Source organism: Cupressus sempervirens, chromosome 9 (assembly GCF_028749045.1).
Source record: "Cupressus sempervirens isolate cs-2001-9-10 chromosome 9, ASM2874904v1, whole genome shotgun sequence".
Lineage (NCBI taxonomy): Eukaryota > Viridiplantae > Streptophyta > Pinopsida > Cupressales > Cupressaceae > Cupressus > Cupressus sempervirens.
Genome location: NC_143126.1, coordinates 472,186,632 through 472,202,583, shown reverse-complemented (window position 1 = coordinate 472,202,583; position 15,952 = coordinate 472,186,632).

Genomic DNA, 15,952 nt, shown 5'->3' with positions numbered 1-15,952 from the left:
GCCTCTTATCACTTGAATTTAATTTATCAAGCCCTACCCTATATGAAGTAGTTCCATTTTCTTTGTTTTGTATCAATTCCCTACAACTTTTCGGCCCAACATGTTTTGAAGAGCCACCCATAATGTAGGCTTTGTCGAATATAGGGTTTTCCTCCTCAAAGTCAATATCAATCTTAACAATATGCCACTCAATGGTTTTGCTTTGCATGATAATCTCCTCACTTAGACCACCCCACTAATGCTTGCCTCCTCAATTCTTCAGGTCCACTATTTTGGTAACTTTCTAGCTTATGATAGGATACTTGCAATTATTGATGAATGGGTTTTTGTCGTACTTTCATAATTTAAAAAGGTACTTAATTTTAGTCATCCCAAATTTGGCATTATTCCCTATCTTAAGTTTCATGATTATCAAAATAGGACATTTTCAAATTTGCTAAATCATATATATTTAGTTATCATTAAATTAATATATATATTGTAAACCATTTATAATAAATGAGAGTTTAAGGGTAATTTTTCATTTATTTAAAATTCTAAAAATATATTTAATCAAAGTTAATTATTCATAAGGGTAAATGAAATATTTTAGTAATTTGGTTGTCATTTTAAGTAAGTTTGTAAGATTTTAAAAATTATTTTATCAAATGTAAAATCAAGTTCAACATTTTTGTTAGGAATTTTTTTTTTTATCTAATAGTACAACAAAATTACATTTTATTGTACCATATATTACTAAAAGGAAATGCAACATAACTTTATACTTACAAGATATAGATAAATAAAAAATAAAAATGTTAAATATGTATTTTTTATATCTTGTAGATAAATAAAAAAATATCATTTTTGTTGAAATTTTATTTTAACTTATGTCCTATTTTGGTAAATGATCTTCAAAATAAAATAAATACAACAAATATAAAAGTTTAATATTCATCTCATAAAAGATGCTATAATAATGTTCTTATAAAAATATAAGACAAAAGATATTATAATAGAGCATATTTAATGGACTAGTATTATAATACATATATACTATTAAAGACTATGATAGTGAACATGTCCTAATTTTTTATTTATTCATTAGCTAAATTAGAAATGAGACCTATATCTTCATGAAATATTATGTGTAAAAATTATTTGATATGAAGGGCTTGAGAAGTGAAGTCAATGGTCCTATTGTATTAGGAAGCATGTAAGACTATCCAAAACTTGTTGTCAAATCTGGGCACATGTCACTTCTATCTCTCAAAAGCTTGTTTAGTCATGTCATGTCTACCTCTTAGAATTTTGTTGACATCAGTTTTTCTCTTTTCTAGAGCACTAGTTCTAGAAGAGACTAGCATCGAAGAGCCATATGACGATTTTAAAAGTTTAAATAAACCATTTGTACAATGTAAATGGATAATCCTCAGCCCTATAGAAATATAGAAAATAAATTTTATTTTCAAATATATTATTAAATTAATATTTATTTTATAGTACTTTTAGATATTTTAAATAAAAACATTGTTTATATTTAAAAATAAAACTTTTTTTTAATACTAAGTGAATCTGCCACTTTAGTATGAGTTGTAGACAAATCATTGACTTTTTCCAAGTAAACTAAAGATAGCCATTAAACTAAACTATAATAGAGGGTTGAGTAAAATTCATCCCTATTTAAATTCTAATAAAAATACAACTGAGTCACGGCGAATCGGCGATCCAACTGTATCTTATTTTGCTTTGGATGACGTCAACTTTGTATAGAACAATATGATGTCAATAACAAGTCAGAAAGTCAACTATCTTGATCCCAATTGCATATAATAAAATTTACATGAGATGAAATCTAAAAATCATTTTGGTAATGTATAGACCAAAATTAACATATTTACTATTTTGTAATTTTGTTCAATTCAAACTAAGAAACATATTTGTCTTCATACCGTACAAAATTGGTTTAACAGAACTATAAACGATGTCATCAACTGTAATTGAAAAAAATTTAAAAATTGGGTGATTATAGGGAAAAATAGAAATGTAACCATCCATATCAATCACTATAGATCGATGCTCGATATAATTAGAATTATAGTCTAGATCAAATCTTACTCTTGGTTCATGCATAATAATAAACTATTAATAACAGTTGACCATTTTAAAGAGATGGTGATGAAGTATTTATTCCTAGCTTAAGCTAAGTTTGATATGAGAAGGGCCTTAGCACTTTGAATAATTGCTATGCTTTATCATTATGGCCTTTCACAGTTGCAGTTCATTGGCACCATATGAGAGTAAGTCAATCTTGGCAGACAACAAAATTAAATTAGAAAAGGAAGGACAATGCTGGCTGAGAACAAAATTAAATTATGGTTTGTGTCAGAAAATGAAGGCGTGCATTGATGTACGAACAATAATAAACTATGCAATCATATGGAGGGAGAGAATGTGGATGAACGCCCCCATTGCAAGGAGATGGCCACTGCGTTTTCTACATATAAACATTCAGACAGGGAAGTAATTTTCCCGAGCTCTTCCAAGATATTCTACGCTAAAAGAGTAGGAGGAGGTTCATTCAATCGCTTACAACTTGGCGATGGATGAGAAGTAGCTGAGGCTTCTTTTTGTAGTTGCTTTGTTTATTCAATTGAACAGCTATGGTGTTGCAGTATGTTGGCGGTATTAATTTCTGGCAACCACCCATCGTCTGCAGTGATTGTTCACCTCCCACCGTCGTTGGTAGCAGAAAGTCTGCCATCCCAGCCTTTCCAACTGCTTTACATAGCTGCCCATATACAATTCTATGCGATATTCTAATAGTTTATATGCTATGTAATAAGTGTGGTAGAATTCTAAACACTTCTCATACTTCTATAAATAGAGGCTTATGTAATGTATTTCAGCAAGGTAGTAAGGCAATGCAACAAGTCTTATTTCTGTGTATTTATTTATCGTTGCCTTCAATTTGATATTAGAACATAAAGAGCTGGGCCTAGGAACAAAAGAAATATTTGTTGATATGTATAACTGCTATAGCAGTAAATGAAGCTTTTAATGTTTTCTTTATTGTAGATCATAAGCTTCTAAAGTTGGAGATTAGTGGTTGCGAAGATCTAGAGAAGAAAAGATGCCAGTTTAATGTTTGAGAGAAGGTATGAGCTGATTTCATGGAGTGAAGTCTAATGAGCGAAAACAAATATTAAAAGGGAAAAATAAGTATTGCATTGGTGTCTGTTTAAGCTATATGTCATTGGCTTAGACTTGTTTGGTGGGTTTTCTTTGTAAAGAAAAGTTTAAAATTGTCAAGTGCAGTTGTAAATGTGAGTATTAATATGTCTTTAGGAAGTAGTATAGCTCAACCACAAATTCCAATGTTCTAGTAAAAATTATGAATTTTGGGCTATAAAAATGAAAACATTATTTTGTTCTCAAGGCGTATGAGATCTTATTGAAAAGGGTTTTAATGAACCACAAGATGAGTCTGCATTATCACAAGATGAAAAAGATAAATTACAAGATAACAAAAAAAAGGATGCTAAAGCATTGTTTCTAATTCAACAATCTTTAGATGAATCAATTTTCCCTAAGGTTTTTGCAGATAAAAAGTCTAAAATTGCATAGGATATTTTAGAAACAACATATCAAGGGACATGAAAAGTTAAGATTATTAAATTGCAAACTTTAAGGAATGATTTTGAAAATTTTTGTATGAAAGATTTAGACTTAGTTGTTCAATTTCTAAATCAAGTAATGAACATGGTTAATCAAATTAGATCATATGGTGATGATTTTACAAATCAAAAAGTTGTTGAAAAGATCTTCATTGTTTGCCTAGAAAATTTGATCCTATTGTTGTTGCCATTAAAGAATCTAAGGATTTGATGGTACTCTCTATTGATGAGTTAATGGGTTCGCTTTTATCTCATGAACCAAGAATGAATAGAAATAACAATTCTTCTTTAGAGAATGGTTTTAGACCATAGGTATCTTTTGGCAAAGCAAGAGAAAGATCAAACTACAGAGGAAGACGAAGAGATAGAAGCATAGATGGATGTGGAAGTCCAAATCAAGAAGAAAGAACAAATCAATCCATTCAAAGTTCAAACAGAGGACATGGTAGAAGTTCATTCCAACACCAATCATCAAGGTTTGATAAATAATTCAAGAATTTTATTCATAACTTGTAATGTTGCTCAAGAAAGTTCTAGTGATATATGGTTCCTAAATAGTAGATGTAGTAACCATATGATTGGAAATAAAGGTTTATTTGCTAGCTTAGATGATTCTATAAAATCTAAAGTAAAGCTAGGAAATGCTAGTAAAGTCTCTATAATGGGAAAAGGTGTTATAGATATCTTGAAAAAAATGGAGGGAAAATATGTATTCCGGATGTGTATTTTGTGCCTAGATTAAAACACAATCTCATGAGTGTTGCTCAACTAGTACTAAAAGGTTATAAAGTTTCTTTTGATAATGATGTTTGCACAGTCTTGGATAGAAATCCTGGTGGCAGGTTAATTGCAAGGGTCAACATGACACAAAATTGAATGTTCCCCCTCATGATTCATTGCATTCAAGGAGGAAAATAAGTTAGTTTCAATACAGTATTCTCAGATCAGTCATGGCTATGGCATTTAAGGTATGGTCATCTTCATTTTGATGCTTTGAGCTTGTTACAATAGAAAAATATGGTGAAAGGATTGCCTCAAATAGTGCAATCAGCAAGTTCATGTGAAAATTTTATATTGGTAAAACAACATAGAGAAATCTTCCTAGTACAAGGTTCATATCGAGCAAGATCACCATTGGAATTAGTTCACACTGATATATGTGGACCTATGCAAACTCCATCTTTAGTAGGAAGTATATATCTCCTAACATTTATTGATGATTTTAGCGGGAAGAATTGGATATGGTTTCTCAAACAAAAGAGTGAAGCTTTTGAAAAATTCAAGTATTTTCAAACTTTGGTTGAAAAACAAAGTGGTCTCTACATCAAGGTATTACGATCTAATAGAGTTGGTGAATTCAGTTCTAATGAGTTTCTAGAAGTTTTTAGATTTCATGAAATTAAGAAGTAGTTTACCACAAGATACACACCACAAAAAAATGGTGTAGTAGAGAGGAAGAACAAAACCATAATGGAAATGGCAAGGAGTATGTTGAAAGCCAAAAATCTATCCAATGAGTTTTGGAAAGAAGCAGTAGCATGTGTTGTATACATCTTAAACAAGAATCCTACAAAGAGTATTAAGAACACAATTCCTCAAGAAGCATGGAATGGAAATATTATGTATCCCATCTTAGAGTTTTTGGATGTGTTGCTTAGTCGTTGGTGTCATCTTAAGTGAGAAGGAAATTGGATGATAAAAGTGAAAAAATATCTTCATTGGTTATAGTGAAGAATCAAAGGCTTATAGATTGTATAACCCTATTTCATAGAAATTGATCATTAGCAAGGATGTTAAATTTGAAGAAGAAGTTTTGTGACATGGAAATGATAACAAAAAAGTCACGAGAGGAGCACCAATATTACAAAGTGATGATGAATTGAAGGAACAAGGGACTCAATTACCACTCAATACTCCACCAAGGAATTTTGTGCAAGGAGCCTCACCTCTAGGTTCAAATGTAAGTGATAAATCAGATTCTACATTCTCAAGACCAAGTTACAAAGGTAAGAAGACAAGAAGCTTTAAAGAGATATATGATCAAGAAGGAGAGAATGTAGACATTTACTCAAATTTTGCTTTATTTTCTTGAGATCTATTCTATTTTGATGAAGCAATTAAATAAGATAAATGGATCAAGGCAATGGATGAAGAAATTGACTCTATTGGAAAAAATAAAACATGGGAATTAATGGATTTACCTAATGGAAAAGAATGTATAGGAGTCAAATGGGTCTACAAAACTAAATTTGATGCAAAAGGTGAAATTGTTAAGCATAAGGCAAGACTAGTTACTAAAGGTTTTTCACAACAATATGGAGTTGATTATAATGAAACATTTGCTCTAGTTGCTAGACTTGATATAGTTCGAACTATTTTAGTAATAGCTACACAAAATGATTGAAAAGTGTATCAAATAGATATAAAATCAAATTTTTTGAATGGTTTTCTTGATGAAGAGGTATATGTTAAACAACCACCTGGTTATGAGGTTTTTGGGTATGAAAACAAGGTATATAAACTAAACAAGGCACTTTAAAGTTTGAAACAAGCTCCTAGGGCTTGGTATAAGCAGATTGATTCATACATGATAAGTAATCAATTCAACAAAAGTAACAATGAGCCCACATTGTATGTCAAGACTAATAAGGAAGGTCATATTTTGATTGTATGCTTGTATGTTGATGACTTGATATTCACTAGAAATCTATCATTAGACATGTTCAAGTCAGAAATGATGAAAGAATTTGAAATGATAGATTTAGGGTTGATGAGATATTTCTCAGGTATTGAAGTTATTCAGTGTGACAATGGTATCTTCATTTGTCAATCCAAGTATATAAAGGATGTTTTGAAAAGATTTAAAATGATGAATTGCAATCTAGTGTCAACTCTAGTTACAACAGGAACAAAACTTAGCAAGGAAGAGAAGGGCTCAAATGTTGATCCAACTATGTTTAAAAGACTTGTTGGAAGTTTAATGTATATGATAGCTACAAGGCCAGATGTCATGTATGGTGTCATTTTGATCTCAAGGTTCATGGAGTCACCACAAAATTCTCACTAGATAGTTGCAAAAAGGATATTGAGATATATTTCAAGAACAATAGGATATGGAATCCTATATTCCAAAGCTAACAAATTTGGTTTGATGGGTTATACTGATAGTGATTTTGTAGGTAGCATTGATGACATGAAGAGTACTTCTAGATATATCTTTCACCTTGGATCAAGTGTCGTGTCATGGGCATCAAAGAAGCAACCTATAGTGACGATCTCATTAGCTATAGAAAAATATGTAGCTACCACTTCCACATCATGTCAAGTAGTATGGATGCATTGAGTTTTGCTCGACCTTCACCATCATCAGGAGGAATCAACACCAATCCTTTGTGATTAAAAATCAGCAATAGCATTATCTAAGAATCATGTATTTCATAAGAGGAGCAAACATATTCTTACAAGGTACCACTTCATTAGAGAATTGGTCAATAATAGAGAAATCTACCTTGAGTTCTGCAAATCTGAAGATCAATTGGCAGATATTTTCATGAAAGCATTAACAAAGTGTAACTATGAATATCTGCAAGATAAAATGGGAATTATTGATGTAATTTAATTTGTTAATGATAGAAATTAAGGGGGAGTGTTGGCGGTATTAAGTTCTCGCAACCACCCCCCATCTGCAGTAATTGCTCACCTCCCACCATTGTTAGTAGCAAATAGTCCATCATCCTAGTCATTCTAGTTGCTTTACATAGCTGCCCATATTTAATTCTATGCAATATTATAATATTTTATATGCTATGTAATAAGTGTGGTAGAATTCTAGATACTTCTTAGACCTCTATAAATAGAGGCTTATGTAATGTATTTCAGCAAGGTAGTAAGGCAATGCAATAAGTTTTATTCCTATGTATTTGTTTATCTTTACCTTCATATTAGAGTCTCAAAATACACTTTCTTTGGGAGCCTCGCTGGCTGGAAACCAAACATTAATTTCAAAGAATGGCACATTTGAATTGGCATTCTTCAACCCAAATGGAACCAATAACTGGTATATTGGAATTTGGTTTGCCAATATAGTAGAGAAGATGATTGTTTGGGTGGCCAACAAAGAGACTCCTATGAGAAACAAGCCTAGCATTTTGAAGTTGTCAAGACAAGGAAAATTGGATCTATTTGATCCAGAGGGTGAGGCCATTTGGTCGGTCGGTCAATGTATCGACCAAGGCAACCCATGATGTGATATTAGGCTCTGATAATTTATTGATGGTGAACGATGACAACAAGTCTGAAATGGTTTGGTAGAGCTTAGATGGTACTAGCTAAATAGCTAAATATTTGCACCAGTCTATTAGCCACTAGAATTACTTCCCTTACTTCTATCAGTCAATATTTGCATAGATACGTACTATCCTATAATATTTCTAAATTATTCAAAATAAATGAAGTTAGTCCTCACATTATTCATGAAACATGAATGAAAGTGAGAGCATCAACTTTAATTCTTTCCATTCCTATTTTTAAGACTTGTATAAAAAAAAATTATATAAGAGATTAATCATTTATAGTTTTTTTTTTTTTGTAAAATTAAATATAAAGTTTCAGAAAATTGTCAATTTAATAATATAGTAATTTATATTAATAAGATTTTTTTCACTTTAGTTTTATTTATATTAATGAATAGAATTATTAAAAAAGAAAATAAGAATTATGTGAAAGGCTATGATAAAATTTAATGATGAATAGATGAAATACTATTATAGTTTTTTTAATGATCTTGAATAAATGAATTAACTATAAATTTACTATAAAAATATTTACATACAAAATATAATATTAATTTATTTTCTAGAATAAAAGAAAAAATATTTATCAAAAATTTTAAAAATATTATGTACTAAAAATTTGAATTATCTTATCAAGATCAAATTAAATACAAATCTATATTAATAAATTTGTGCACAAGATTTAACAAACTTCTTTTATAATTTTTCTAAGAGATTCAATCAAAAGTAACTTATTAAATTTAAAAATTTAAGTATATAATTTAAACTTTATAAAAATAGATATAAGTTTATAATTTATTAATTATAAATTTCATATAATTTTAAAATAATAAAGATAAATTAATAACTTTTTTTTATGGAAGTTAACCACAAACAAGTTTTACCTATCCAATATGAGCCAAGGACTAAGGAGCAGCCATGCTCCCAAATTAAAAATATTAAATATAACATATGGTAAAAAATAAATTATTCAATCAATAAATTATTTTAAATAAAAACTAATAATTCTTGAAATTTATTTATTCAAAAAAAATTATTAATTTAATTTTTTTGAAGAAAGTTGTTAATTTTATAGTATTTTATTATTAAATAAAAATTATAATAGAAACTTGTTTTGATTTTTGAAAATTTTCTTGTATATAATATTTTTTTAAACTTTGCTAAATTCTTTTTATTTAGATTAATCATTATATTCTTGAAGAAAATAAATATTACATTTGGTATGAAAATACTTTTAGAATAGATTTAGAATTAGTGTATTTAAGATTGTTAATTTTTTGTAATAGTGTATTATCTATTTATTTTAGTTTTTTATTAAATTTTTTTTATTTACATACTAAATTATTCCATTTAAGTTTAAATAAATAATATTATTTATATAAAAGAATATACTTAATGTAATATATAATTAATTAAATAATCTTATTAATATAAAATAATATAATATTAAATTGAAAAAATTTCAAAATTCTATAACTTTTAATTTAATTTTAAAAAACATGAAATAAAATTGTCATAATAAAAAATAGAAAAAGTTAAATCATGATTTCATTAACATATAATGATGATGTGGAGTTTTCTTGTCTTTTCATTGCATAGTAATTAAATTTTTTAATTATTTGAACAGTACATTTCTTAGAAAACTACCTAATGGAAATAAGGATAGTAACGATGCTAGCTAAATAGTCTGGTGCAAACATTTGGCTATTTAGCTAATGCCTCTTATTTCCACCAATCAAAGGAGGTTCCCAAGGAAAGAGTATCTTCGGCCTCTACTATAGCACCATAACTCTTCAGATGAATAAATATGACAACGACAAAAAGAATTCTTAACCACTTCTCATCCATCACCAAATTTTGAGTGATTGTATGCAAGAAATTGGAAGAGCTCAAGGTAAAAAAATTATGTACCTCATAATTAAATAAAGAAAGAAAGCCTCCATTCATATGCAAAAGTCCACTTCACTTTTCCTGATTTTCTCTCTTCATATGATTGCATAGTTAATTGTTGTTCATACATCAATGCACGCTTTTGATTTCTGACACAAAACATATTTTTATTTTGTCCTCAGTCAAATTTTTTTTGATGGAGATTAGCATTTTTTGCCTAGCCTCTTTGGCTAAGAGCCAAGGACTAAGGGGTATCCATTCTGCCAAATTTGTCTGAGGCACGGTCCTGGCCTCATCCCTTTTAGGTGTCAAGTGGCCTTGGACTCGACAAGAGTTGATTTAATTTTAAAAGACATGAAATATTAACTTTCCCACATTTTCCAATATCAAACTGGGATTTAGCTAGGACCAAATTCTTCATCACATTAAAATAGATAGGAAACACTGCGACTCGTTAAAATGATCGATTCTTATTATCAATTTATTATTATTTTATTTTATTTTATGCAAGAACCCAAAGTAAGATTCCAATGAATCTATAATTTTAATTCTATTGAGTATCGATCTATGTCTATTGATATGATTGGTTAAATTTATGTTTATTTCCTATGACAATCACTCAATTTGTTTATTTGTGTTTTCTATTAAGGGTAATTTTGTATTTCTATTATAGTAAGTTTTGACAATATAAAGATAAATGTGCTAACTAATCTTTAGACAAAACACACCAAAGATAAATAGGTTTCTTAATTTGAATAGAGAAGAATTACAAAATAGTGAATAAGTCAATTTTTGGTCCATCTATTAACCAAAGTATTTTTTAGATAGCTTTAACTTTATTTCCTACAACTTTTATTATATCAAATTCCGATCAAGATTTACTCTCTCTCTCTTCTTATTGTTGGGAATCATGATCATATTGTTCTATACTAAGCTGACGTCATGAGATAGCATCATTCGATGCAAAAGAAAGAATCCATAGTGTCATATATGCTTGAATATAAATATGGATGAATTTTAGTCTACCCTTCATTATAGTTTAGTTTAAGGACTAACTTTAGTTGATTTGGAGAATATCAATGATTTGTTTACAATTCATAATAATGTCAACAATATTCTAACTATTAAACAAATTTTTCTTTAAAAAAATTAAAATAATGTTTCTATTTAAAATATCCAAAAGGTGTTATTTAATAAATGTCATATAACATAATGTAAATTAAGAAATATACTTTCCTTCCTCTATATATTGAGAAGATCTGGTATGAAGTTGGTGTTTTATCGATGGGTGAGATTATCCCCTCACAAAGGGTTTATCAAACTTATTAAAATTGTCAAGTGACTCCTTGATGCTAGTGTCACCTAAAACTATAATGCTCTAGATGAAGAAAAAATTACTACTATATATATATATACATATATATATATATATATATATACATATATATATACATATACATATACATATATATATATATATACATACATACATATACATATATACATATACATACATACATATACATATATACATATACATATATATATATACATATATATATATATACATATACATACATACATATACATATATACATACATATATATACATATATATATATATATATATATATATATATGTATATATATATATGTATATGTATATATGTATATGTATGTATGTATATGTATATATGTATATATATGTATGTATATATGTATATATGTATATATATATATATATATATATATATATCCATATATACATATATATATACATATATATATGTATATACATATATATATATCTATACATATATGTATATACATATATATATATGTATAGATATATGTATATATGTATATATATGTATATATATGTATATATATATATATGTATATATATGTATATATATATATATATATATATATAAACATTCATAAAAAAATTTATTAGAATTAAGAGAATTAGATTATAGGTATACATTATAGGTATCCTATGGTTTATAAGTGTTCCTTGGTTTCTAAGTTATCCTTTGGTTGCTGAGTTTGTTTGGGTGTCAAGTACCTTTGTTGCTAAGCTTGTTTGGATGTCAAGTTCCTTTGGTTGTCAAGCATTGTTGAGTTTTCCAAGTTGTAGTATTTTGATTGGTTCTTCATTTTTCGAGTTGTCTATGTGGTTTCTTATTGGAACCGGCCTATGCATTTAATTTAGTGATAGATATCTATTCTAGGCCCACTTGTGGCTTATCCTAGCATTTAATGTGAGAATTTATTTTATCATAATTGCAATAGGCCAACTTAATGTTGTACATGTATTTAAAGAGGTCTTTGATAAAGTCTTAGGGGTAGGTTTTGGGGGAAGAGAAAGAAGCATAGTAGGAACAGAAGTATGCAAAGTTTGATTATTGTAGGTTTTAATTGTTTGTAATATGGTCGTAACCCAAAAGGCCTTACAACTAGGCATGTAATTGATGATTCAAATTAATATATGAAGGCATTTTTTCCTCTATCCCCCAATTTTGTTGTTATTGTTTTGTTGTTTCCATTGTGTTTATTCTCGTAGGTGTTTTGAATAGCTAGGTGTGCCTTTCGCCCTGGTTATCTCATCACTCCCTTTGTCAAGATTAAATAGATATCAATTTATATATATTTTAAATGATATATGGTATGACTATACATGTGAACTACCCTTTTATTTATAGTATAAATTATATATGATATGATTTTATAGACAGACTATCCTTTCATTTATATTTTAATTGATATATGATATGATTACAATATTTTTTCATGCTTAAGTATTTTTCAAAAGTATCTATAACAATATTTTAAAACAAGACTCTATTGTTATCTATTAAATAGATATCAATTTATATATATATTTCAAATGATATAGGATATAATTGTGTAGATGAACTACCCTTTTATTTATAGTATAAATGATATATGATATGATTACAATAATTTTTCATTTCTTTATTAGCCTCATTGACAATCCTACTAAATTTATGCAACATGTTCACCGAAGAGGCTAATCATATTTAAGTATTTTTTGTTGGTGTAAATAAGTATTCACTATTTACACTTTACTTAAGTTTACTTAGGTTAATGCATTATTTTATTATTTATTAGTTTGACACCTAGGAGTATGTGTACTCATATGAGTTATCTTGTTGACAACATAGGAGTCATCAACTCCTTTTATGCACATGGTGTCTACAACACAGGAGTTAGCACTCTAATTAAGCACATGATGTATACAACATCTCTACATGACATACACATTGTCATACTTATCCTCTCATTGATGCACACACTTTCATGCACAATGGACAATAATCCACTTCCCGTGGATGTGTGCTTAGTTGTAATATTTATCTCCTAGCTCATTCAAGAGACATTCTAGATGCATCTTAGAGGCTTTTATATACAGGCACTCCTAGTGTGTATATAACATGACATGAAATCAATTCATTCTGATATTGTTATTTTGATCATACTTTATTGGTCCATTCTATGTTAGTACTTGAGTTCCTTGATCTTGTTTTATTTTTCCCTAAAGAAAATTCTTACATGGTATCAGAGCTAAGGGAATTTCTCTTCACATAGCCATCGGAGACCATTCTTGCTTCACCTCTTGAAGGACCTCGACTCAGATCTAGAGTATCACAGTCATTGTGAGGATCTAGAGCCAAAGTGGACCTCACTATTATATCTGGAGTGTCCATTCATTGAAATTTGACTATAAATTCACCTACCCTAGGCCATAGTCAAATTTGAGGAATTTTTTTTTTGCAAACCAGCACCTGAAGGCCCGATTTGCAATTTTGGTATAGTTATTTTTTAGATTTGTATAATTTATTTTTTCAAATCTACCATTTTTCTTTTCCATTTTCAGAGCATTTTGTTCAAAAAAAATTTTAGGCCATCAAGCCTACAGAGAAATTTCTTTTTGCAGGAACTAGTTGGTGAATTCCTAGCTCCTATAAGATATTTGACAAAATATTCTCTGTAATATCGATGATTTAATCCACAAATTTTGGCCACGAAATTCACTAAATACTAGTGACCAAACTCCTCTCAACCAAAAAATTGCACAACTCAAATCACAATTGGTCATTACAACAAATTTGGTGGCCTCTAAGCTCAACACAACCCGTCACTGACAGACTGTCTTTTTTTTAACTCCATAGCTGAGTGTTTATAAACACCTTGCTTCTCCTCCACAATGAGCATCTCAAACTAAAAGTCCCACTAGTGATCAACCATCAACCACTGGCGGAAACTTAAAAACCTACAACATACTATCCACATCGATCCAAGCAGCTCCTCCTACCGTGTGGTCCAATCAATAATCTTCCACACAACACTGTGCACCCCTTCACGTGTACCTATTGCCAGCTCACTACCACATCAAATAGACTAACACGCAACACCTTGACAAGTCATAGATCCATGTTAATAGGCAGTTCATACTGTCGCATCAATAACTGTACGATTCCATACATCTAACGTCATCTACCATGTCACCCAGGGCCCTACTTTTTTGTTGATTTCAGTGAATCACTATGTTAAAATTGCTATTCATTTGACCATCATCAGCAAACTAGATTACACTATCGTAACGGTCATTTGGATGTAAAATCTAACTGCATAGTTTGCTACCTAGTCCTCTCTTCAGATTAAGTTTTGATTTGATAGTCCAACATTGGGAGGCCATATCTCAATCATCTGGACTCCAAATTGGGTGCAGTATTTTTTTTAATTTGGCTAAAATTTCCTAAACTTTTTGGTAGTGTTATTATTTTCTAGTTTTGGTGCATAGATTTGTCAAAAATTGCATTTTTTGGTGACTAAACCTATCTAATCCTACATTTTATGACTTCAAACACTTGATATGGGCTTATTTGGACACATTTTCAGGTTTTTTTTTTTTTTTTGAAGTGCTTAATTTTTTGTCTACTTTCTAGATCTAGAATCAGATTATAGGCTTGTGTGGACCAAAATATCACTTTTAGAATTAGGTCCTTTTTTGCATTGTATTGCTTTGATTAAACTTCAAAAATTTTGTACATCTGACCTATAGTGCTAAGTACTAGATTTGAACCTCAAAAGGCAGTTGTAAACAACAAAACCAGAAGTCCACTTTTGTCCATTTTGACAAGTGGTTGATTGTAAATGCACTACATATAACGTGCCAAAAGCATCTTTTTTTTTTGTGGGGACGGGGATTCTTTGATTGAGTGAATAGGGGGGAGGGGGAGGGGTGTCTTGTGTTCTTGTGTCTCTCTCTCTATCTTGTGCTCTTTTGATTTCCTACATCATGGGTTCACCTAAAACTCCATTTCTAACTTCACACAATTATACTACATGGAAAGATATTGTATGGAGTAGAGTAATGGAAAAAGGTTTAAATCTATAGGTTGATGGAACAATTACCAAATTCACTGATGCTAAACACTATTTGATTAGAAAATTAAAGACAATCATGCTTTAGGAATTATTTGAAGTTGTGTTCATAGAGATCTCTTCTTCCACATTTCTAGCTTTAAGGATGCCAAAGGTGCTCAGGAAAAATTTGAAAGGTTGTATGGTAAGGTAGATGAGGAAAAGGGATTCAAATTGAGGATGATCTACTTCTATTGGATCCTAAAATTTTGACATAATTCAAGACTATGTCAAAAAAGCCAATGAATTGAGAGCACTACTTAAAGATTGTGGTAATCTCATGAAGGATGATAGATTAATTCATCACATCTTGAAGAGTCTACCTTTAGAGTATGCATCTTTTGTTTCAAGTCAACACTCATAGGTTGACCATGGCAAGTGCCTTCATTAAGCCTTCATTTGATGCATTTGCAAAAATGTTGATATTGGAACAATCCAAGTTGATAGATATGGGAATTCTTAGGTCATCAAAGACCAAAGTATTGGTGGCTAGTTATGAGAACCAATCAAATCAAGGCAGAAAATGTTCTACCAATAGCAAGAAAAAGTAGTGGAAGCAAAAATCACAATCAGAGACACAACAATCTTCCTCCTCACAACAAGACAATTCTTCTTCCAACAAGAAGGGAGACCACAATAAGAAGAACAAACTATTCTGTGCAT